Raw genomic sequence first — 16,895 nt, 5'->3', positions numbered from 1 at the left:
CATCCCATTTGGTAAAAACTCTGTACCCATGAACTACAACATAGGCAGAAGTATACTTAACACCGAAAGTGTGATAAGAGACCTTGACACACAGGTGGACAGTAGTCTCTCCTTTGATAATCGAATCGCCACAGTAGTCAGGAAATCCTTCTATGTGGCACACCTCATCACAAAAGGTTTCTCATCCAGAAAAAAAAAGGTCATTGTTTCCCTCTACTCATCACTCATTAGACCCATTATAGAGTACAACCCCCCTTTTGGTATGTACCTCACAAGATATCTACAACAACTGGAAAGGCCGCAGAAATACCTCACAAAGAGGATTACTAGCCTCAATCAGATGCCCTACGCAGACCGTCTCAAAAAACTCCAGCTTTACTCCATCGCATATCGCCTACTCAGTGGTGATCTCTGTCCAACATACAAAGCTATGTCAAACCCAGAGCTGTTGGACATGCTCCACTTAAGGAAATCCCAATCCCTCCGAGCTACATGCTCTAGGGACCTAAACCCTATCATCACAATAAACAGAACATGCTCCTGTCCCAGAGACTTCCCATACTCTGGAATAAACTGCCTATCTATATCAAACAAAGCTCCTCATTAGCACTCTTCAAGAAAAATCTTGATGGCTGGATGGGAAACAGGAAATTCACCCTGGGGATCACCTCTGTGTCTCTGCTCGACAGTGGCACAGGAAAATAATTTTCTTGGGTGGCAAAAGCCTTTTTGGCTGGGCTTGTATAGGCCCCAGGGCTGATAGCCTAGTACCTACCAATGAACCTATGAACCACTACATTGGGGAAAAGGGTATTTCCTGACATTGGTCAGCTAAATTCTTTCCTATGAAACACATTCGCAGATGTGAACTTTCATTTAACTGAATGTTTACTGTTTTCTGTTCATTGAAGAGCAGTTCACTAAATTGCAATTTTGATGAATTGATATAGACCCCAGCTAAGAGTTGATCCACTGGTCAGGGATCTTGGTACAAACATAGACAGCAGCCTTGCCTCCGACTACCATGTGGCCATAGTGGTAAGGAAATCCTTTTATATTGTGCAACTTATAAGTAAGGGCATGGCATCTATGTCCATAGAGGTCATTAGCCCATTGTACTCCACCCTTATCAAACCAATCATAGTCTACAATGCTCCCTTTGGTATGGACCTGACCTGGCATATGCAGCAACTAGAGCAACTTCAAAAGTTCCTTACAAAAAGAATACAAGATGCAAGAAACCTGTCTTATGCAGAGTGCCTTTAAGCCCTTTCCTGTACTCAGTCTCCTATAGATTGCTGAGGCGTGATCTATGCCTGTCTTACAAGGCATCAGTAAATCCCACACTTATGAAACTCTTGCATATCCATAACAAATAGTATCAGAGATATAAGGTCTAGGAACCTGCATTTTGTCAGTGAATTAAACAGAACATGCTGGAGAAGCAGATATGTGTCCCAGAGATTGACCCTCCTATGGAACAGGCTTCCCATCCATGTGAAGCTGAGTTTGTCTATTACCTAGTTTTGGTGCAACCTAGACTAGTGGATGGGGAATAGGAAATTTACACTGGGTCTGGCACCCATGTTCCTTATGGACAAAGGTAGCTGATAAATGTCTGGCCTCCAATGTCCTATGAATCTGTGAATCTATACCAACTTGCAGATGTCCTGACAGCAATGGAGTGTGAGAAATGGACATGTACTACTCTGTTGAATGTCATTAAATACTGAATATATGTTGCACCAATGTGAGCTGACCCATCAATGCAGTCCACATGACAGTATATCCACACTTTACCATCAAGGCAAGCTACTGCAGCAGTTGTAGTAAACTCTGTTATAAAACACACACACATTTGTCAGAGAACTCTAGTACAAGTGGAGATGGATGGCCACACACACACACACACACACACACACACACACACACACACACACACACACACACACACACACACGTATGTATATAGGGCTCACTGCACTTGTATCCATGATTTTCCACTGAATGTTGTCATAACTGCAAAGACTAGAGTAAAAGGAGTTATAAAACATACATCTTATGGAAATGTAGCATATGTGTAGACTGTAAATTGAAAATTTGTAAAACAACATACAATCCCAAAGGAATATGAATCCCATGACTAGTGCATGGACACAGGAAGAATAATTGCTTGAGCAGTATGAAGCTACAATGAGCCATTAAAATTGTTCAAAGAAGGCAGTACCTATATTTTATTTCAGATTGCTATGTGCATCAAGGCGTAGCTCATCTGCATGCTCAGTTAGTGCCTACCAGGGATTCTTCATCTTTTTTTTTTTTTGCCATAGGATCTAAAGTGGCATTTCACTATGGTTGTATATGGCCATCGGTGGTGCTCTATGCCAACTGTCACTCACCATATGAGCAAATAAAAATGATTAATAGTTGTTTGCCAATACTCAGCACATGTGTGTGTGCTGTGGGTATTTATTTTTGACCATTCCACAATGGTATAGGACAGAGAGAAATAAAAAAGGAAAATAAACAGCAGGTACAACAGAATGTGTGCAGTTTTGGAATGAGCAGGATGGATGTCTGAGAGGAGCACATGTCTACCTAATTCTTAGCTCAACAGAGGCAGAAGACTCCAGCAATATATTAGGTTACAGAATGATAAACTCTGCTTTCTAATTTTACACATTGGTGATAGGAATGTTTTCTTTTAGTGAAAGTAAGCACATAATATCAAGAAAAGATGAACACAAATATTTAAATTAGCCCACCAGTGTCACTGATAATCTGTACTGCACGGCATTAGCAAAGCAGGTCATGAAATCTCTCACAGAAAAGGTGAAGTAAAACCAAATATCAGGGGAATGAAGTGTATGATAGCAAGATAACAACATACACCTAAATGGGCTCAAACCCCTGCCTTTGGCAATGGAATTACGTACAACCAGGGCATTATCAAGAAATACCATAGAAGAGGGGTGGAGCCTGAATGGCTAAATGGTAGCAGCATTTTTTTAGAGCTCCACAAAACTAGTTCAAATAACAGGAAAATAATTAATTTCATCGAACAAAAATATCCAACTATTATTGATAAACTTATGAACTAATAGTGTACTAACTTTGAAAGCTTTCTGTCAATATTTTCCTGTCAAATTAATCTGAAGACTACTATAGCCACTTGGAAATGAGTAACTCAAAAAACTCACACTCTGAAACAGCCTTGAAGAAGGAAATCCAACTGATGTCCTCTGTACTGCAGGAGCTGTCATTGAAAATGGATAATTTTAAGGACAACTTTGAAAATCTAAAAGAGAACTGCCAAAAACAAACAGATGTCTTTAAAGAATTATTACAGCAGCAACAAACAAAAATAATGGACATTGAAACTTCTCTCTCTGATATAGATGGAAGGTTGAAGGAAGAAGAGAACCAAGGTGAATTTCTCTTACAGCAAAATAACTGGTTAATCAACAAGATAGATGATTTAGAAAACAGAGAAAGGCGCACAAATATTAGAATATTTGGTCTTCCGGAGAAAGCTGAGGGTGAGGACAGTATTTTATTTTTAAATTCCTGGTTGCCGGAATTCTTAGACCTAAAAGAAGGACTGTCAAATGGCATAGAAAGGGCTCATTAAGCCATAGGAAAACCTGTATCATCATCTCCTAATACTTCTCCTAGATCCATTGTAATAAAGTTTTTATCATACCTTGATAAAGAACTTATACTAAAGACAGCATGGAGGAAAAGTCCTTTAAAGTATAAACGAAACCAAATAAGATTCGATAATGACTATTCAACTAGAGTTCTAGGTTTAAGGAAGAAAGCATGGCCATTTGTAAAATTCCTGAAACAAAAAAAAAAATCAAAGCTCAACTTGCATACCCTGCAAAAATCAAGATTCTTTACTCAAATGAAATGAGAACCTTCGACAACATAGATGAGGCAGCTTCTTTTATCAAGAACAATAATATAATTACAATTCCAGAAGAAATGGACTGGCCAATATCTAACTCACTGAAAAGATCCCAAGAAAAAAATTCCTGGACTGATGTAAAGAAGAAGAAACAACTGAAATAAAAAAATGTAACAAGTTTAAATACTCTCAAAGATTCTACTAAAAAGTGAAATATATACTAAAGGAAACTGAAACCAAAACGTATGTACATTTACTTTTTTTAGTTGTCTCAATATGTATAATATTGTTTATAAGCCTTTTGTTTTTCTTTTTTAATACAGTGATGCTTCAACTCTATTTACTACAGGATGAGGCTGCTTGTGTGAAGTGGTTAGCACAACGACACTCATATAAAATTTAAATGTGTAATATTGTAGGGATTGTTTCTTTCAAAAAGCTCATTTTAATTACTTAATATGATGTATTGATGGGATAGAATTGAGAACGGGAGGTGGGGAGAGGAAGGAGAAGAGCAGTGAATGATCTGGGTGTCTCCGTTAAGAAATACTGACATACAATTCATATAGATGGTTTGTAATCATCGGGTTTCATGTGGCTTCAAGATATCAAGCAATAAGCAGTAGGTATCGATAAAAAAATATAAATATAGCAGTTATATAACTGATCGGTGTTGAACACTACATTGTTACAGTTTAAAAGCATCATCTCTCTTTTTTTTACACAAACTGTCTGACAAAGATATGAATAAATAACGGCTGTTTACAAGAAGCCGCAAGCTCATTTCAGTCAAACACACTTGCGAACACACAAATAGTGTCCTTGTAATCATTCAACACCACAGTAACACTAATAGCTTGCACTCGCGCTCTACAAGGATACGATGATGTAAAAGAGAGAGAAAGAGGACATAATACAGTATAGTCTTACTAGGGAAAGAGTAAGAAAAAGGAAAAAAATAGTATGAACACATTCAGCTTTATCGACTACAACAATTATAAAATTCAATGTGAAAAAAGACCACTATACTAGTACACAAACTAAATCACTAAAATAGAAATATAAATAAGAACAGTTACTTTTACAGAGTGGTGAGTGGCAGGGATTCAGTGTATGAACTGTTAGTCAAGATACCAAGAGTTTTCACGTCAATACAGCTGTACACTTCCTGTTAGTTTTAAAGTGACAAGCACCCTCTAATATAGTCCTGATAACACGCTGATTATTAATGTTCAAAACATTCAGGAAATGGTCAGGAAAATGTTTCGAATTGTTTGTACAGAATTTATTTTATCTTCCAAAAGCTTCTGATTTCAAAGCTATATTTGCACCTTCTTGACTGTAGCTGTTGTACTGCTTATAAAAAACCCTGTGACAGATTTTAACATTGTTTTAATTAAAAATATTTACATGCCTGTGTGTGTGTGTGTGTGTGTGTGTGTCTGTGTGTGTGTCTGTGTGTGTGTGTGTGTGTGTGTGTGTGTGTGTGTGTGTGTGTGTGTGTGTGTGTGTGTGTGTGTGTGTGTATACGTGTGTGTGTGTGGGTTTGTGGGTACATGTGTGTCTTTGGTAAAAAAATAGTACAGGACAGATGACTAACCATTAACAGATTTTTTTTTTTTATTAGTGTATGAGGTATTTGCTAATTCCAAACCAAATGATAATTCTGTAAGATGTCACCCTTCTAGCATGTGCTTACATGAAATAGTTGGTTGACTAGCACAATGTATAATTAGATGTTAAAGACCAAATGCAATCCAGTTCTAACTGTTGTTTACTAGACAGGGATATCCTGTAATGTAATAGACAGCAGTGCACATACATACCAGTTAATGCCTGCTAGCCAATTTGTTCTTGTAATGCATATTCATTTTTGGCACAAATATTTAAAATATATACATCAAAGTTCTATAGTGTGTATTGGGTTGTTCTACCACTTTATTGTCTCATTATGACTTTCAGTACACCTAGCATAGCACATTCAAAGGATATATGGTTAATCAGTTGAGCGGATTTAAACATCAAATTCCAGCAATTTTAAAATACTGATGGACAGTTAATCTGTAAAATGCAGTGAAATGATATTTTACAACTGACAACAAATATGATTTTAATTGTCCACAGCACTGACATAGAAAAGTAGGCTACATTATGTATTGTTAGTGACAGGTATAACAGCAGTCTGCTGCCAGTCATAAACATGCTGAAAATCTCTCTTAAATTGATGTTTAACTCTTTAATAGATTGTATTTCAAAAGGAGAATTGACTTGTATATTATAAAGCTCTTGGATAGACTCAGAATATTTAGTTGGAATAAATATGAAGTACTTTATAATAAAAGTAATGATAAGACAAGGCTAAACAATAGGAAGAAATAAGTCTACTCAGTTCAGGAAAACACTGTATAATAACTCTGTAAGAATTAGAGAAACATAGTCAAGTGATTTATTCTACAAATCTCAAACATGGAAATATGAGTCTGTATGTGTCAATCTACAAATATGTATATAAGCACAGAAATGAGCACAAAATAGTGACAATACACAAATATGTTTATCATCTACATGGCTAGATTTGACAATGTGCACATGTGCAAATACAGACATATCATTTTTAACTGATTTTAGTTATGATTATATCTTTTATTTAGAAACTTAATTTACTTTTTGCCATGCATAGAAACTCATTTACTGCACCATAGCTATGCTGCACAACAAAGGAAATACTACAATGTACTTCAGTGGGAATTCTAAGTCTGATATTTTTAATCAGTAAGCTTATCCTAAATAAAAATATAGTTGGTTTAATAGTTGTTGACAGAAAGTTAAAACTGTTATATTTGAATGAATAAACGAGATGGGTCTTATATAAAAAGTTTGTAAAATATTTCTTTAACCTATAGTAAAATCTATGTATTAAACTTATGGATTATATGAAAAGACAAAAGAATACTAAAACTGTAAGACTCTAATATGCATTATAAACTAGGGTTTGAAGTATATAACCAAATAGTCAAAGAAACATTGGCTATAATAAGTAATCTATGCGTATTAAATTATCTTGAACAATAACTAGTTTGTGGAGCTTACCATATGTTTGCACTAACAAAAATGATAGTTTTTTTATTTTATTTTTTTAGTAAAAAACAATATCACAACCCTGTATGTAATACAATTTCTTGATTCATGAGAAATTTACAAGCATATACCATTCAATGAATTTTTTTTAAATCTTAATGTATTTATGTAAAATAGATTTGATTACAATCAATATGTATTTGGAAAGGATTTTATCTATAATCTACTATTAGATGATGAACTTGAACATTTGATGCATATATTACTATGTTAATAGTTCTGTCATGTACATATATAGAAAATCTATAATCACATCAGATTCAGAAATGATTCAATAGTTGATATCAGTCAGTCACTTTGAATGGTTCAATGAAAATATATAAAATACATGTTTGTGTCTTTGCAAATTGTTCATATACATAAGGGAGAGAGAGAAGGGGAAAAGAAGATGACATTAGAGCAATTGGATGTTAGGTTTAACGTATTTGCGATGAATATACTTAGCCATATGATTGATATGTTATTAAATGTTCATAATAAGGAATGTATTTATATATATGTGTATATAGCCTACAATTACTTATGTATTTCACTATGTATATAATATGTAGAACCATAAATATCATTCAACATATACTAGTTCATAATTTCAAAGGTCTCTAAGAATACAAAAATGGAGCATGAGGAAATCTGTCTACCAAACATGAGGGTTAATCTGGTAGATATTGTGTTTATGTCTATCAGATTAGGAATGTATATCATTCCATGTGTGATGTAGGGGAAGGTTGAAAGAAAAGATTATATTAATCAAAATAATTTTACTTAAATCATTTTACACTTTTTTATTATGGCCCGAAATGAACATCAATATAAAAGTATTACAAAAGAGATTCAGTCTATTTATGATACATGAAATAAGGAGAATTTTGTTCCAAATACAATACTATAAAATTTACTTGAATATTAATATAAATATTAGCAAGCATGAAACTCAACAACAAACATGGACTTAACACTACTTTCACTGAACATAAATGGTTTAAATAATCCAAAGAAAAGATCAAACCTACTAAAATATTTAAAATTAAACAAAGTGCAAGTAATATTTCTTCAAGAGACTCACTTTAAAGATGATGAAATGCATTTATGGAATCCAAATTAGTATACAACAATAACGCAATCATCATATAAAACCAAAACTAGAGGCGTTAGGATACTATGGAGAAAAAACATCATTAATCCCCAAATTCTTTATAGCTATGAAGATAAAGAGGGGCTTATAACACTTGTTATAATAAAATTCAATAATAGAATCTGGACATTAGTAAATCTTTATTGGTTCCCAGGAATAGGAAAAAGTACGACAAAGAAACATCTAGACTTTATTAGTAAAGCATATAAAGGTAGCTTGATATTAGGTGGTGACTTTAATTGCATTCTTGATAATTCTGAGACCACCAACAAAAAAAATTTACGTATAACTCCTATAGCAAAGCTACTCAAAAAAATGGGTTGAAAATCACAATTTAATAGACACATTCAAATTTAGAGAAAGTAACTCACTGTTATTTTTGCACCAAGATCACAGATTTACAACCCAAACAAGAATAGATAAAATGTTTGTTGCACAAGACCTTGATGCGAAGATAAATAGTTTAACAATCATGCCATGCTCATTATCAGATCATAGAACAATCCTTATTAATATTCAAACAAATTTAAAAAAAATTAATACAAATGACAAGAATTCCAGCATATATTATGAAACTAAAAGAATTTAAACCTTGGCTACTCACAGAGTTGAAATTCTTTCTAGACAGCATAGTTATGGTATGGGACACTCTAAAAGCCTATATTTATGGTAAAATTATCACATGGTACAAAAATAAACTAAAATAATGGGAATCAGAATTACTCAACATACAAAATCAAATCATAAAAATAAATAATAATAATTTAACAAATGCACTGGCTAAGAAGAAAATTAATGATCTGCATGAAAAGTTTAATGAAATTCTAACACATAAAACTAATCAAGGACTAGAAAGATTAACATTAAACTCATATGCTGCTTCTCCTAAACATATGCATAACTTGGCGATAAGAGTTAAAGTACAATCTAAAAGAAATAACATTACTACTATTATATATGAAGAACGGAAGAACAAGAAAGTGTCAGATATAAGTGATATATTAGATGCTTTTAAATACCATTTTACAGAACATTATAAGATGGAAGGAACTCAAACAAAAAAATTTAATTTAGATTTGAAACCCAAATTGATTAAAACAATCCCAGAAAATTTAAAATTAGAACTTCAAAAGCAAATTACTCAAAGAAATTTCAGAGAAAATCAAAGAAAGCAAAATTAATAAAGCTCCAGGAATGGATGGTATTATAGCTGAAATATACAAAATCTTTCAATCATCTATAATCTCAGTCTTCCAAAAAACCTTAATAGAAATATAAACACACAACACCATTCCATCATCTTGGATATACTCATTAATTACTCCTATAATAAAATAAAATAAAGATGCATCAAAATGCAGGTCCTATAGACCAATTTCATTACTAAACAATGATTATAAAATCTTTATGGCTATTCTAGTCAACAGAATCAAAAAATCTATGATAAAAATTATAAATGAAGATCAAACAGGATTTATACATAATAGGCACACATATGATAATATACAAAGAATGCTAACTATTATTGACTATTTAAATAGAGAAAAGCAAGAGGCTTTAATAGTTGCATTGGATATAGAGAAAGTTTTGACTCCTTAGACTGAGATTTCTTGTTCAAAATATTAGAATATTATGAGTTTCCTAGCTCCTTCATTTCATTAATAAAGAACATATATAAAAATAATTTAGCATATGCAAAATTAGGACCTTTCACCTCTGAATCAATAATACTAACAAAAGGCACAAAACATAGTTGTCCCATGTCCCCCATATTATTTGCATTAGCGATTGAAATATTTGCCATCTCAATATGAAACAATCACAAAATAGAGAGTATAAATTTATATAATCAATATAATTCAAAAATAATGTTATTTGCAGATGATATACTTCTTACCACATCTACTTCTAAAAATTCATTAAAAGAATTAGATATACAAGTTGATACATTTTATTCAATTTCAGGATTACATTTTAAGAAAACGAAATCAAATTTATGATATTGAATATAAAAATGATTTTCAAATAAATGATAATCATATAATTGGTAAATAATCTCTCACTTTAAACTATCTAGGTATAACATTAAGTACAACATTAGAAAAAAAATATATAAATTACAGGGAAATCATAGACACAATAAAGTCAAATATAATAAAATGGAACAAAATATATATAACATTTGAAGATAGATTGCAAGTAATAAAAATATTACTTCCAGAAATCCTATATATAGCACAAGCTATTCCAGTAATACCAGACAAATCTTTTTTAAAAGAAATAAATAGATTATTATTAAGATTTCTTTGGCATCCTAATAAAAACAGAATAGCTTATACACACCACATTAGACCATGGAAACGAGGTGGAATAAATTTCCCGGATATTGAAACTTATATTAGAGCCTCCATTTTTAAAATAATTATAAATTGGATAGATCCGTGCTATTCTTCTAACTGGAAATCTCTCCACACTGTTATTTATTCAAATGAAAATACCATTTTAAAGAATTTAATGATAGACAATCATATTAATAAACCATGGCATATCTTATGTGCTAGCCTTCAATATAATCTAACAAAACTTGCTAATCTAAAATACTTAAATGATATGTATAATTCATTTAGAAGAGTTGTAACTTCTAATGCAGATATAAAATTATGGCTAGAACTTTTATATCCTTTCAATTTAACAAGAAATTTTCCAAACAAAATGCATAGGATTGTTTTCATTACTTGAGAAAAGAAACAATTAATTTGCTGGCAACAATGCATTAATGAACATAAGGTTTTGGATAGTCAACTTATAATAAAAACTTATAATCTCTCTACATCAGACTGGGTATTATTACAAGGCATATTACAATACTCACAAGATCTATGCAGAATAATTAACAATTCTTCTTTTAGAGATAAACCTACACTTATAACTCATTTATATGAAATAGTATACACTAATCAAAATTGGGAAAATTTAACATCAAAATTATATAACATTTTAATAAATTATAAAGTTAAAATCAATCAAAAATTTTGGAGTCATATAACAAAAGGTCATTCAATAAATTTATCCCTGGAAAACAAAACCAAAATACTAAATTCTGTTAAATTGACATCCAACATACAATTTTGGAGAATTTACACATGGAAATTTTTACACAGATCTTTTTTTTACGCCAAATAGATTAAAAAAATGTAATACTTCTAATAATGTTACATGTTGGAGATGCTTGCAGAGTTGTAAAGCATATTGGATACATTATTTCATGACTGTATTAAAGTTAAAAACATTGGGAAGATGTCAGCAGTTTCATACAAGCCATATTCTCAGATACATTTGTAGTAAGTAAATCTCTAATTTTGTTGAATGTTAATGAGAATTTAGATTTAAATAATAGCAATCTCTACCTACTATGGAACATTCTAGCAAATGCTAGAAAATGTATTACCAGAAAATGGAAATCAAATCTGGAACCATCATTTTAAGAATTTCTGATAAAATTGAAGGAAACTGCATTACTGGAAACCAGAGTAAAAGAACTAAGATTAGCACCAAGATGATGGAACAAGAATCCATGGGAAAAAATACTATCACTTATTGAGACACTAAACTTGAATTCAAACTCCTAATGAGAGTAAAAGAAAAAGGAACCAATGATCTCTCATTAATATGATGTTACTCTGACTAGACTGATCAATATAATAATTTAATTTCAGGCCAACTGAAAATATTGTATATAGTTAATCATACTGTTTTACTTATCAGAAAATGTATTAAGATTATTATACAATGGAATTATTTGAAAGATTAACAAAAAACACTTGGAGTAAAAAAATAAATAAATAAATACCATAGAAGGGCTCATAGAAAAGGTAATTAAAAAAACACCTTTCAAGAGAACAAGTGATAGCAAGACAACAAACTTATACCTGAATGAGTTAACTCCTGCCATTTACAATAATACTTTCTACAGTTGGGTATTATCAAGTGAGTCCACAGAAAACACATTTATACTGAAGGGACCTTCAGCCACATTTTTCAGGAAAATGTTAAAACACAGTTGAAAACTGAAAACTGAACAGTGGAAAATGACAATCAGGATGTTAAAATCATTCTGCCATTGTATTGACAATATGCATATGACTGCAGTAACATGCTTAGACTTGGGAGTTGTTACATAAATGTGTATTGTACATTATATTTTAATGGTACATTATTAGTGCATGATATGGAATGTTTAGCAAACCTCTACAAGGTAAACCTCTGTTATTTGAACCCCTGACTGTCTAAAACATACTCTCTAGACCAGTGCAGCATCAGATTGAGTCACAGAATAACTTAGAATGAAGAGACACTGAAAACACACATTTCAATTGAATGTTTGACCACTGTGTGAGATTGAAAAATGAACACTGTTAAATAACATATAAATATCAGATTATCACAACTCTTCCACTAGTGGATCAACAATGTACACATAATGACCACAATTAGCCTAAGCAGCACAGAGCTGGGTAAAGTACTCAGCTATACATCAATGCCTACAAACCCATGGATCTCATATTAATATGGTATATAATACCTTGCTTTGACAATGACTACCACAGAAGCAGTCTGACAGTAAGAAGTCATTAAGAAGACACATATCTGGAACTTGAGCACATTTACAGAGTGGGTACTTACTAAATAGTGTAAAGCAGCCATCAGTTTACCTGTATTGTAGTTAAATGTGTGGTACATCTTGTTTTTCCTTTGGACAAAGTAGGGGATTGCATATGGGAATATAGAACCAAGAGTAAAAGGATATGCGCACAGAGGGTAGCATTCAAAGTAAGCTAAGAATGAGTGAGCTGGATGGATGTCAGTTACATGCATATTCAACTCTAAAATGTTAGAAGATGCCATATGTACATTTAGTTAGACAGATCCAAACCTGATGACAGAATGTACACACTGATAAAAGGACTGTTTCATTTTAGAAGAAAGGAACATATGATTAGCAAGCCAAAATGATTACACCTACTTGACTTGGAAACCATCCCTGTGTCACCCACATATTCCACAACAGAGCATTAGTAGGGTATGCTACAGACTCATACTTAGGGAAGGCATCTGCAAAACACTTATTGGGATAAGGGAACATAGCCTAGCAATACAATAGAAATACAGCTGAAAGTTGTTGAAGCCATTCCTGGGTCACACCTATCTCCTGAACATGAATATTATCGGGGTATACCACTGAGGGACTTAGAGGAGCACAGATAAGAAAGCAAAATGAAAGGAAATAGTGCACGATAATGGCATACAGTTTTATGATGAAAATGTAATGTTGTAAAAGAACATCATAGGTTCATAGTTTAAAATATAACATGATTCTTCAGAAGAAGCCATTTATAGTTTGCAAAAGCACTTAGTTTTTAAGAGGATTTTTTTTTTATTAAAAAGTGGATTTCCTTGTCCATTTTTCATTTTGGTATTTTTTACTAGTTTAACCATAGTTGGGTTCAAGTTTTGTTTCATTAGGTTCATAGCTTATAGGAAATCGTTAGGCTAACAGCTCAAGATCCCTTAAAAGCCAATACAGTTTTAACCATATTTTATCCAATTTTCTATCCCTGGGGGAAAGATAACAAGGATCAGTCAGCAAGTGGGGATTTGACTATTTTTACACACTACCTATGTCCATAAGGGACATCAGTGCCACTCCAGGAGTGAATTTGCGATTTCCCATCCAGAGGTCCAGATTGCATTTGAAGATGGTTAGGGAAGGGTTTTGTTTCATGTGAATAAGAAGCCTATTCCAGAAGAGGGGCAATCTGTGGGGCACATTTCAGTCTCTCCAACATCATCTATTCATGTCAGAGATCAGATTTATATATTTGGAGTGGTAAGCCTCGTGCAGTTAATTTTGTGAATCTGCAACATTTCCATCAAGACTAGGTCAGAGACTGCCTTGTAGGTCAGACACAGATCACTCTTCAGTAATCAGTAGGAAACTGAATACAGTGATAGGGCTTTTAATCAGTCCACATATGACTTGTTGGTTATACTCTGTACTTTTTGGGTGAGAAATCTCTAAGGACACTCCAGCTGTTGCAGGTGCCTGGTGACATACTTGCCAAAGGGTGCATTGTACTCAATTACTGGTCTGAAGAGGGCTGAGTACAGTGGTAGTATGACATCCTTAGATCTGGATATCATATCCTTACTTATAATCTGAGCCTCTTAGAAGGATTTCCTCACCACCGTGGACACATGGTGGTGAAAGTTTAGATTACTATCTGAGTACCCAGATCTGTCACCACTGGGTCCACTTTTGGGGGGATGCTGTCAATGTTGTAATTTGCAGGGGTATTTGATTTCCTAAAGGATATTACTATGAACTTTGTTACATTTAGTTTGAAGCCATGGCTCTGATACCAATCATTATTCTGTGTCAGACCTTTCTGTAGGATACCAACATCATTTGAGGAGTCAGTGATTGTCCCTAACTTGCAGTCATCAGCACACTTGGTCAGCCAAAGGACATTTACATTTGCCTTGTCATCTGATAAATGTATTTCAAACAGGAGGGGGCCCATCACTGAGTCTTCTGATACTCCACTTGTGACGGGTCTCTTGCTGGATGTGGATTCCCCTACTCTAACAACGTGTCCTATTCGTGAACCATTTAGCTATCCAACTGCTGATGCAGAGGTTTATGCACAAATTTTTGAGTGTATCTATAATACCAGAGTGGGATATTCTGTCAAACCTCTTGGCCATGTCAAAATAGGCAGTATGCACTGCCGTACCCTCACCAATGGCCTTAATGACCTTCTCAAAGAAATCCACCAGACTAAGCAGTCAGGATCTCACTTTGACAAAGCCAAACTGGGTTGGGTCTAGTGTATGGAGATTTCTTATGTCATTGTTAATCACGTCCACAGTTCTGTATTTTGATTCTGCAGCTTTATCATGTTTTAGTTTTGGAGCTTTTCTTCCCGAGTCTCTACTGAAAACGAGATCACCCTGGCCCCATAGACCTGCTGGTAAACAAATGCCAATAAATAAATAAACAAATAAATAAATAAACAATTATCTTTCCATAGCCTTGCACATGAGGTTAGTCAGACTTATGGGTCAGTTAATGGTGCCTCCTTGTGCAGAGGGATGACTTTTACTGTCCTCCACTCTAGTGGAACAAAGCCTGTCTGGAGACTATGGTTAAATAAAGATCAGAGTGGGTCTGCTAGGTCATGTTTCAAGCTATTTAATAGGCACCCAGGGATTCTGTCAGGGCACACTGATGCAGTGTTTCTAGCTTTAGAGATTGCAGTGATGACTTGTTATTTTGTGATAACAGGCAAAGGAATGGTAGTGTGTATTTTATTGGGAGTGGCCGGAGATGATGAAGAGGTGACATTTGAGCTGAATTTATATGCCAGCAGATTTCTATTTGTTCTCGCTGAGTGTAGATACTGCTGTCTACAGCCAACTCAGCACATTGTTGAGTATTTCCTTTAAGATTTCAGACATAACTAAGAATGCTTTGCATTTAACCTTTGCTTGGGAGGCTATTTTAGGCTTGCATTTACCTTTTAAATAATAAATAAATCTAACAGAAGTATAAAGTCCAACGCACATCATGGCTGTCAAAAGAAACAAACAAAAAATTGTGATAAAAGGGATTAATCCTGGAAAAATGTGGTGTAAAAATAGCACTCAAAATACCTTCCAGCAATTTAGACATATTAAAAACCTTGCAAAACTCCATGTCAATCAAGATAAGCAAACATACTATACCAACCTATGCAACAATCATAAAAACAACCGAAAACTTTTTTGGTCATCACTAAATAAACTAATCCACCCTGGCAAGCTCACCACTCCCTCTCCAAAAACAGACGATATGACAGAGTCTATCCCCACACAGTTTAATTCCTACTTTATGCAATAATATGATCTCTCTTAGACACTAATACATCTGCCCCCCTACCTCTGTCCATTCAAAACCACTCATAGCTCTTCAGTTTTAGTCCAGCACCTAGCTCACTCATAATGAAATTGCTCCTTGAACTAAAAACTACTTTCATAGCTGTATATCAGGTACCATCAGACTACCTAAAAATGGCCACAGAAGTCACAGCCTTCCCTGTGTCCATACTAATTAATAGGTCCATAGCAGAAAGATACGTCCCATCACTGTGGAAAAAATCCTACATCATACTCCTGCACAAAGGCAGCACATCTACAGAGTTTAATAACTACAGACCAATACTGATTCACCCCCTCCAAAATATTAGAGAAATGCATCTATATGCATCTGATGCAATGCCTAACCTGAAATAACCTGGTCTCAGAAACACAGCATGGCTTTAGGCCCCAGCACAGCACCACTACTGCACTAATACATTTTTCAAATATAATAAAACAACATAGAATCAATGGTCTGCTTGTGTCCACCATGTTCTTAGTCTGGTCAAAGGCATTTAATATTGTCTCACACCAGCAACTGCTCATTCGACAATCCTCAATAGGACTTTCACAATATTCCTTGTTGTATTTTCTCATTTACCTATATGGAAGGCAACAAGCAGTTAAATGGCAAGAAACCTACTCAGCTTTTCAAACAGTAACTACAGGTGTCCCTCAGGGCTCTATCCTGGGTCCTGTCATTTAATATATTTATTAATGACCTCTGCACTTCCACTTACCATGCTAGTTTAGTTCAGT

The sequence above is a fragment of the Protopterus annectens genome, chromosome 2.part1 (genome assembly GCF_019279795.1).
Source record: "Protopterus annectens isolate FY-2018-M chromosome 2.part1, PAN1.0, whole genome shotgun sequence".
In the NCBI taxonomy this organism is placed as follows: domain Eukaryota; kingdom Metazoa; phylum Chordata; order Ceratodontiformes; family Protopteridae; genus Protopterus; species Protopterus annectens.
Note: the sequence above shows the minus strand (reverse complement) of the source record.